The sequence below is a fragment of the Schistocerca serialis genome, chromosome 2 (genome assembly GCF_023864345.2).
Source record: "Schistocerca serialis cubense isolate TAMUIC-IGC-003099 chromosome 2, iqSchSeri2.2, whole genome shotgun sequence".
Classification (NCBI taxonomy): Eukaryota; Metazoa; Arthropoda; class Insecta; order Orthoptera; family Acrididae; genus Schistocerca; species Schistocerca serialis.
In genome coordinates, this window is record NC_064639.1 from 222155530 (window position 1) to 222165167 (window position 9638).

General features: G+C 41.5%; 1 pseudogene; it reads right to left on the reverse strand.

The window, feature by feature from the left end:
* Positions 1–8923: 8923 nt before the first annotated feature.
* Positions 8924–9041, reverse strand: LOC126458928 (5S ribosomal RNA; annotated as a pseudogene).
* Positions 9042–9638: the final 597 nt, after the last annotated feature.

A 9638-nucleotide genomic window follows, 5' to 3' on the forward strand; every position in this document is an offset into this window, starting at 1 on the left:
AGGCTTTGCCTTTGCTAATGTCTGGACTAGTGTCTGTATTGTTGTCGATGGATACTAACATATCCTGTTATGATATTCAGCGAGAACGTCCTACCGGACTTAGAATAACTCAAGTGTTGTTCGTCGCAACGAACAAACCAGTAACCTCAGTGACATGATTTTTTCATGAACCCTTACTCTGTAAGACTGTATTGTGTGTCTCCATCAGAGTTATATTTTGCCGGCCGGGGTGGCCAAGCGGTTCTAGGCGCTACAGTCTGGAACAGCGCGACCGCTACGGTCGCAGGTTCGAATCCTGCCTCGGGCATGGATGTGTGTGATGTCCTTAGGTTAGTTAGGTTTAAGTAGTTCTAAGTTCTAGGGGACTGATGACCTCAGAAGTTAAGTCCCATACTGCTCAGAACCAACCAACCACTTATATTTTATTGTCAGTTACGTCCATTGCTTTTTGTGTTGGACGTGAAGCAGGCCCTGGTTAGCCGTTATTACTGATGGTACCCCCGTTGAAAAAGACATTGCTTAAAAGTGTGACGACCTTGAACACCACCGACAGTGAACAAGGTGTTGTTCTCCACCGGTGACAAATGGTTCGCTAAGGCACCGCTAGGCTTCTCGATGGAACTACAGTGGCTTTCTGCGGTGCAGAGTGGAATTTTGTTACATACGACGGAAATAGCTAGGTTAGTTTCAGATTCTGGTTCAAATGGTTCAAATGGCTCTGAGCACTATGGGACTTAACTTCTGAGGTCATCAGTCCCCTAAAACTAAGAACTACTTAAACCTAACTAACCTAAGGACATCACACACACCCATGCCCGAGGCAGGATTCGAACCTGCGACTGTAGCGGTCGCCCGGTTCCAGACTGTAGCGCCTAGAACCGCTCGGCCACTCTGGCCGGCAGTTTCAGGTAATGATATGGGTGACAAGCAATAATTTTGCTCTAGAAACAGAAAAGATCCATATTCCGTTTTGGTTAGCGTTATCTTGAAGAACGGTTAACAAAATTCGCTCAATTCTTAGAGTGTGCAGGTGATCTTTACCTGACATTGAACATTTAGTTTATACATCTTTATTTGAAGTACGTTGGTAAGTATACCTGGCTACCTAAAAATACATCTTCAACAATTTTTTGAGTTTCCCATGATCTTTTTCTGACGCGGATGATCGTTGCACTTGGACAACAGACTGACTTTCTATGAATTGTAGTGTACAAAACAATTTCTCTTGTGGTGTTACCAGCACGACGAAACAATAAAAAAAGCAAGCCAATCAGCTACGTTGACTCACTGTCGTAATTAATTTCCTAAGCAGTTCAAAAATGTTTCTAATCATGTACCATGTCCATTTTCACACCCTATACGTCTCATGCAACAAAACGGTTCAGAGGTTTCCTTCTGTTAGAAATCCATGCACGTCGTATTACAAGTGCTGTGTTTGTAACGATTGGAGTTTGTAAACACGCTCGTCCGATCTCTGCTGTTGCCGTGCGCCACAAACAGAGCTCTGTTATCGCTGCCTTCTAGCTTTCCAACAGGATTCCTCCTTGTGGTAGCGTGTGCAGCTAATCTCTCTCATGTATTGTTTCAGTTTCCATTAGGTGGCCATACAATAGCTTCAACCTTTGTTCCTTTTATCAGTTGGAAAACACAAGGCCACCGTGAGGTTTCCAGCGACCCTGATGTATGCGCTGTAACTGTTCATTTGTACTTCGTAATACGTACATATTTTTGACATGGTGCATGTATTTTTGATTGTGTGGATGATCTGAAAATAGGTCCCGGCCCGAAACTAGTCATCAAGTAACCAAAAAAAGTGAAATTTGCAACTTTGGTTGATTTTCCGTTGTAGTAATTAACAGAAGTTGCTGATCAGCTATTATTCTCGCATGCTGAAAGTTCGAGAATACTATAGTGCCGAAGGAGAAGAACTTTAAAGCTAAGTTGCTTCGATAGTGGAAATCCTACTCTACCAGCAGATGGAAATATAATACTGTGCAAAGTGTGCGAAAAACACATAAGCTTTATTTTTACATTTCCAGAATATTTTAAAAATCATTGTGACTTTCAAGTTAGTGATTGTTGTTTCTATTAACGAAAATAAATTCATAATATTTTCATACCATTGTTATATGTGCAGTGCAACAAAAAATTCCACAAATTACACAACATTTACGAACAGTTGTCCACAGAAATACTGTCAATAACAATGTCTCCAGGATCCAAACAACCTTACCAGCAGCATTTCCCGCAGGCAGAAATGGAAATGATGGCAATGAAACTTTTTCAAAAGGTATCTGCAAAACATTAGTTTCAGCTAACATCCCTTTGATTAAATTGAATAATGTAAAATTTCGAATGATTCTGGAAAAATATTCCGAACTAAAAGTTCCCGATTGATCAACAATAAAGAAAAACTAACTTGGCAAAGCTGATGAGGAGAGAGAAGTTTACAATTTAATTTCTCAAATTAGTTTGTGAGTCGATTGCAACCCCGCCCCCTGAATATTTGGAGCTCAACAAGACCTTATCAGTTATTTAAAACTTTTGATTTATTAAACAAAAATTTTTAAAGCTGAAACATTAAATTAGGCCTGTAATGCCACGGAGTTTGATTTAGTTGTTTATGGTCAAGAAAGAAATTTTTTACAGATCTTTTAAACTTTTCCTCCCCTCCCCCCCTCCCCCAAAACTGAGAACCCAGATTACACAACTGGTCTTCACTAGTTTTCAATAAAATACTTCTCTTCAGGTAATACATAAAGTAAGAGACGATATAGGCGACTGAAACTTGTTGTTATCTGTAAATGAAACTACTGGCTTGTGTAGGAGATTTATTGCCAAGGTAGTCGTGAGAAAAATGTCGGGACCTGGACGAGGAACAGAAAATTTCATTACCTTCAGGATACTGAAAGAAACAAACCATTCAACGATGAACAATGTTGTTCGTGACGGATTACGTGCTTTGCGATCTGCTAAAGAAAATGAGGAAAAACTCTTGGTAATAGATGGACATGCAGCAGCATACATGGTTAAGGCTGCTAAAGCTTTGTATGTATTTTATCCCAAGACAGTTCATATGACCTGTCTAGCAGATACTCTTCATCGGTTGGCAGAAGAATTTCGAGCGAATTTTCCAGAAGTAAATGGGCCTATTTTTGTAAACTCCCATTCGCAATCATACGTTTGGAAGAAAAACAGGATGCATCTGTCTTCTGCCCTTTCTCAAAAAAGTGTTTATGATGCCGTCATCAACAGTGAAACTATTTATAGATATGATACTCATTTAGCCCCAGAGCCAATCGTCACGAGATGGGGAACATGGATTGAAGCTGCTCTACAATGCAGTAGTAATTTCTAAGATGGGGAAAGAGGTGCTCGAAGTGACTAAAAAACAGAAATGAAACAGCAAGTATTCCCGCTGCAGGTAAGAAAATAGTCTCCAGGGTAAAGTAGTGTTTCTTAAGACCTATTTTTGTAAATTCCCGGCCGCAAATACATGTTTTGAAGAAAATGGGGTGCCTCTATCTTCTGCCCTGCAGGTATACGGAACAGTCGTCGCCGGGGACATACCAGGAGAAATAGAAAAGTGTCTTCGTAACAAAATTGAGAAAACCATGGAATCCGGGTTTCATGTTTCTTCGGGATTTCAATAAAGTGCTACAAAGAGAATCTGAGAAAGAACTTATTGCTTATTCTGTAAGTGACATAGCCTCTTTTTTGTCATGTGACTTCGTGTGAAGTAGAGCTCTTTCTCTTCATTTAAAAACATGTCGAATGGCAGAAGGAACTAGTTTCTTCTAGAAAACGGTGAAAAATATTTTAATGTTTGCTTCAATAAAAACAACTAATGCTAAAATAGATTGAGAGATAGAGAGAGAGAGAGAGAGAGAGAGAGAGAGAGAGAGTAATAAATCTTAAGACAGAAAGAAATTGAAGACATTACCTGCCAGTTGGCGTTTATTTATATCGGGGCTAGCTGAAAATTTGTCCCGGACGGGGATATAAAAGATATATTAATTTTTTAATGACTGCGTTTAAGAATAACTTTATAATTTGATTACTTCATCAAGAAAATAAATGTGAGAAATTTCAAATAATATATTTTCTTCTTATTCATATTTTAAAGTTTTTGGGACATAGTGCTTATTTGGCAGATTTTTAGTGCATATATGAATGCATATATTCATACTTTTAGTGCATATAAATCAGAAGTGTAGTGATAAGTTTATTGGCGTGGCCATTATTCGCAGCAAGTGTATAAACAGTCCTCTTATAAACTGAACAACTATTTTCTGCTGAAATCTCTATTTGTTTACGGTCAAGACAAGATTCACCTTTTACTTTAAGGTATCTTCAGCGGATTTACTCTGCAATAATACAGTTTTGCGTTTAGACGCGATCCTCATAGATCAGAAAACAGTTCACGCCATAATTGTTACACTAAAAAACTATTGCTTATAGTTATTTCTTTTTCTACCACAAATTCTTCTTCTGTGACAGTCTCTTCATTTCAGAGTAGCGATTGCATCCTGCGTTCTTAGTTATTTGTTGGATGTATTCCAATGCTATCTTACCCGACAAAATGAGCGTGCTGGTACGGTATGACTTGTACGGAATCAGAAGTCTTGGCTCGTAGGAATGCTGGATGTTGCCAACCGCTAATACTACGTCTGGTATCTTGTAGGGTCATGTGTGGCCTTCACTGAGGAAGTAAATTAAAATTCATCTACAGTGTTACGCGGAAAAAGCCAAGCAACTAAATCACTACAGTGGAGCCAGGAATCACATTAGAGTTCTGCTGGATCGATGGCCGTCATCTGGATGCTGTCCTTGACAGGCTGTTGCTTTCTGCGAACAGGAAAATGGCAAGAGCAGCACGTATCCAGCAAGGTAACACTTCTGAGTGTCCAACCTTTTGGTAGGAGTGTTGAGGAAGATTTGTATTTCAGAGCATATTTTAATTATTTGTAGATACAGACAATAAACCTGAGGTGATGGTTGGGCCTATACATGCAAGTGGATTTCTAGGAGAGCTGAACGTTAAACTCCAAGACAATCTTGAAGAAATGGTTTTAGATTTTGTGTTTTACAGGTTGCAGCTCAGGATTTAGGTGGAGTGGGATTTGGGCTGTTGGTTGTGCAGGAGTAGGGTTATTTTATGATAGCATTTATTACCGACGTAAGTATTTTCATGAAAACACAATGAAACCACCGGAATGTTTGGCAAATAATAATAAAGCATCAATATTCCGCCCAGAGCTAATGCTTACACTAGTATAAACACGGGCATAACACAACACTAAAATAAATAATTTCATAAACAATACGTGTTATACAGGCATGTGCAACTGCATGAGTTTCAGCCCCTGTGATACAAAAGTGGGCACCAAACAGAAACAACAAAGGAGAAAGCAGAATATTCACACTCTCCATCCATACTATATTACAATCAGGCAGCATATAAACACAGAACTACAAATGAACCTGTGCTATAAAAGACCTCCATCAGAAATTTACTACTGCTACACACAAAAGGGCTGCCAATGCTACCTAGTCTGCAGAAAACTGCAGATACATAAAATTCAGAAACAATTGTTGTACACTTCTTCAGTGTGATTTCAAATCGAATACATAGCTGACTCTTGTACAATGGTAAAAAAATGGAGGTAAAACACAATACAAAAAGCACATACTTGGGTCCCTATGATAACTCCACGTAATATCAAAACTCGTAAAGAATACGTACACCAGTTGCCGGCTGTCTTAACTGCACACAGTACCCTCCATATAGTACTCTCAATCTGGCATCACGTCAGCTGCCCACCAAACTCTGTGGACCACTGAAGCACACTCCTAGTGCTACATATGTTACAGCAATGACCAAACCACTCTTCTCGATATCTGCTTATGGTTGCCGTCTTCTCTGGCCACCGGGTAAAGACTCGTACACCTTCCAGGTTGGCAATGTTCATGACACTTTGGCGATGCCCCGCATTGATCGCTGACTGCATGCACTGGCCTAATCCATGGCACACCACGTTCTAGCTTAATTTCCACCTCGTTTGCTGGCCACTAATCAATTTCCTGGTTTGCTCCAACTGTGGTCCACGACGTACTCCAGTCTTGTCAGTCACTTGGACTTCAGTGGCGGCACCTACCTTAAGATAATTTTTTTGTTATCACTTGGTGCAGCCTTCTAACCTCTTCTGTGGGTTGCCGTCCCATCTAAGCTTGGTGTGGCGTTGCCTTAGCTCAAAGGCCACCAACCACACCTTGTGGGCAAACTATAAGGACTGGAGCAGCATTGCCGTGGCCAGCTGTGTAGAAACAAGGGCAAATGTGCCATGGAATGCTGTTTCACAGCACAAACTTCAACCCAAAAACATGGCTTCCACCCCCGACCCCAGTAGAAGAGGAATCCAAACACTGACAACATCATCATGCCACCATAATTACAAATACCAAATACAACAGTAAAGACATGACGAGACATGACAATCATGACAGTGACCTTCCGTCTTACCACACTCTTGAAAAAACCATTGTGATGACTATAAGGTGCAGAATCTGGTCCTACTTACGTTGCCCAGGGCAGCAACTGAGGAACACATCATCACACTGTGAAAAGAAACCCTACCAGGTATCTCAACAACCTACTAGTATCTCACCTGGGACCTTAGCTACGATTGCCAGCAGCGCCTAACCTGTTAGTACAACAAACCGGACCATCCTGGTAACCAGCACACATGATCATATCAAAATATCAGAAATCACAGAGTAAACCCACACTGTCCAATTTGTAAATCGTATATGGTCTGCCTACTTTCTTCTTCCTATACTAACAGCAACATTAACCCTCTTTGTATACAGCATAACCCTAGCCTATAAACCTCAAAAGAGAAGGTGACTCACTTATAAAAAAATGTGGTATTAGGTCTCACTTTAAAAAAATTTCTATGTTAGTTGTATCTGCATGAGGGCCAACATAATATTGTCGATGTCATGACCCACATCTACATCTACATTTATACTTCGCAAGCCACCCAACGGTGTGTGGCGGAGGGCACTTTACGTGCCACTGACATCCCATTCCTGTTCCAGTCGCGTATGGTTCGCGGGAAGAAAGACTGCTGGAAAGCCTCCGTGCGCGCTCGAATCTCTCTAATTTTACATTCGTGATCTCCTCGGGAGGTATAAGTATGGGGAAGCAATATATTCGATACCTCATCCAGAAATGCACCCTCTCGAAACCTGGACAGCAAGCTACACCGCGATGCAGAGCGTCTCTCTTGCAGAGTCTGCCACTTGAGTTTGATAAACATCTCCGTAACGCTATCACGCTTATAACCCTGTGACGAAACGCGCCGCTCTTCTTTGGATCTTCTCTATCTCCTCTGTCAACCCGACCTGGTACGGATCCCAAACTGATGAGCAATGCTCAAATATAGGTCGAACGAGTGTTTTGTTGATGGACTACATTTTCTAAGGACTCTCCCAATGAATCTCAACCTGGCATCCGCCTTACCAACAATTAATTTTATATGATCATTCCACTTCAAATCGTTCCGTACGCATACTCCCAGATACTTTACAGAAGTAACTGCTACCAGTGTTTTTTCCGTTATCATATAATCATACAATAAAGGATCCTTCTATCTATGTCTTCGCAATACATTACATTTGTCTATGTTAAGGGTCAGTTGCCACTCCCTGCACCAAGTGCCTATCCGCTGCAGATCTTCCTGCATTTCGCTGCAATTTTCTAATGCTGCAACTTCTCTGTATACTACAGCATCATCTGCGAAAAGCCTCATGGAACTTCTGACACTCTCTACTAGGTCATTTATATATATTGTGAAAAGCAGTGGTCCCATCACACGCCCCTGTGGCTCGCCAGAGGTTACTTTAACGTCTGTAGACGTCTCACCATTGAGAACAACATGCTGTGTTCTGTTTGCTAAAAAGTCTTCAATCCAGCCACACAGCTGGTCTGATATTCCGTAGGCTTACTACATCCGTTCGCTCCCAGCTGTCGAGAGCAGTGGCTCACCTACGGCCTTCCAAAGCTGCTGAGACAAGCATTGTGGTGGCACAATGCTTGCAGAGACCTGCCTTGAAAGGCCACCTCATAGGCTAACTCATCCTAGCACAGCCATTTTTGTCTGATACCTACCTAGCTGCCACACCCGAAAAACCACAAGGTAAGCCACCATACTGACACAGTGCATAACCACACTCTGCTACCAACTGTAGTGGTGGGATTTGGGCGGAATGGGGTTGCACTGGGTATTGTGCAGCTCTGGGTCATTTTACAAACATTTTCACAGGGCCACAATGACTTCGGTGAAGCCGGCCGTGGTGGCCGAGCAGTTCTAGGCGCTACAGTCTGGAACCGCGCGACCGATACGGTCGCAGGTTCGAATCCTGCTTCGGGCATGGATCTCTGTGATGTCCTTAGGTTAGTTAGGTTTAAGTAGTTCTTAGTTCTAGGGGACTGATGACCTCAGAAGTTAAGTCCCATAGTGCTCAGAGCCATTTGAACATCGGTGAATGTTCGAGCATTAACGTTAAATCAAGAGAGTTCTCCCCAGAGCTAACGCTTATGAAAAGATCATAACATAACGGTAAAATATATAAACATTCCCCAAGTATCACGTTATATATATACACATACGCAAAATGTGTTTCAGCCCCTGTGACTCACAAGTGAGCACCAGTCACGAACAAAAAAATACTCCGTCCGAACAGGCTTTGGAAGGCCCAACAGTACCGACCGGCCGCCGTGTCATCCCCAGCCCACAGGCGTCACTTGATGCGGATGTGGAGGGCCACGTGGTCAGCACAACGCTCTCCTGGCCGTACGTCAGTTTACGAGACCGGAGCCGCTAATTATCAATCAAGTAAGGGCTGAGTGAACCCCTCTTGCCAACAGCACTCGGCAGACCGTATGGTCACCCATCCAAGTGCTAGCCCAGCCGGACAGCGCCTAACTTCGGTGATCTGACGGGAACCGGTGTTACCACTGAGGCAAGGCCGTTGGCACCAAAAAGATAGGAAGAAGAATATTCACAGTGTCCAGATATAGTACAGCACCATTGGGCAACCATATAAACACAGTACAGTAAATGAGTAAAAGCACAGTAGTACCTTCAAGTACTTGTACTACCAAGAGTCTGCACCAGAAATTTACTACTGTTATGTGTAACAGGACAACCAAGGTTACCTAGTCCACAACAACAATAGTAACATAAAATTCAGGAAACTTGTAGCTATGTACAGTAGTTAAACCTGCACTCAGTTTCATGGGCTAAGGTAAAAATATATATTATTATGAGTTTCTGTGTACTCTGAACAATCTTTCGTTTTATAATAGGCACAGCTTCCCTAAAATAAATTCAGAGAAGCTGTTCGCATCACTAATATGTAATTTATCATTTGTATTTACTGTTAAATGATCAATTCTATTTTTACCTCTGTTCCTTCATCACCTTTCGTATGTAAAACTCTTCAGTCTAGTCTTCAGTCCTGTTGTTTCTTATTAATTTTATTTTATTTTGACTGTTAATTTAAATTGTAATTAGGGCTGTAAAATTATTTTACCATAAGTACACAATCTCTGCTGTTGAGCATAATCCTTT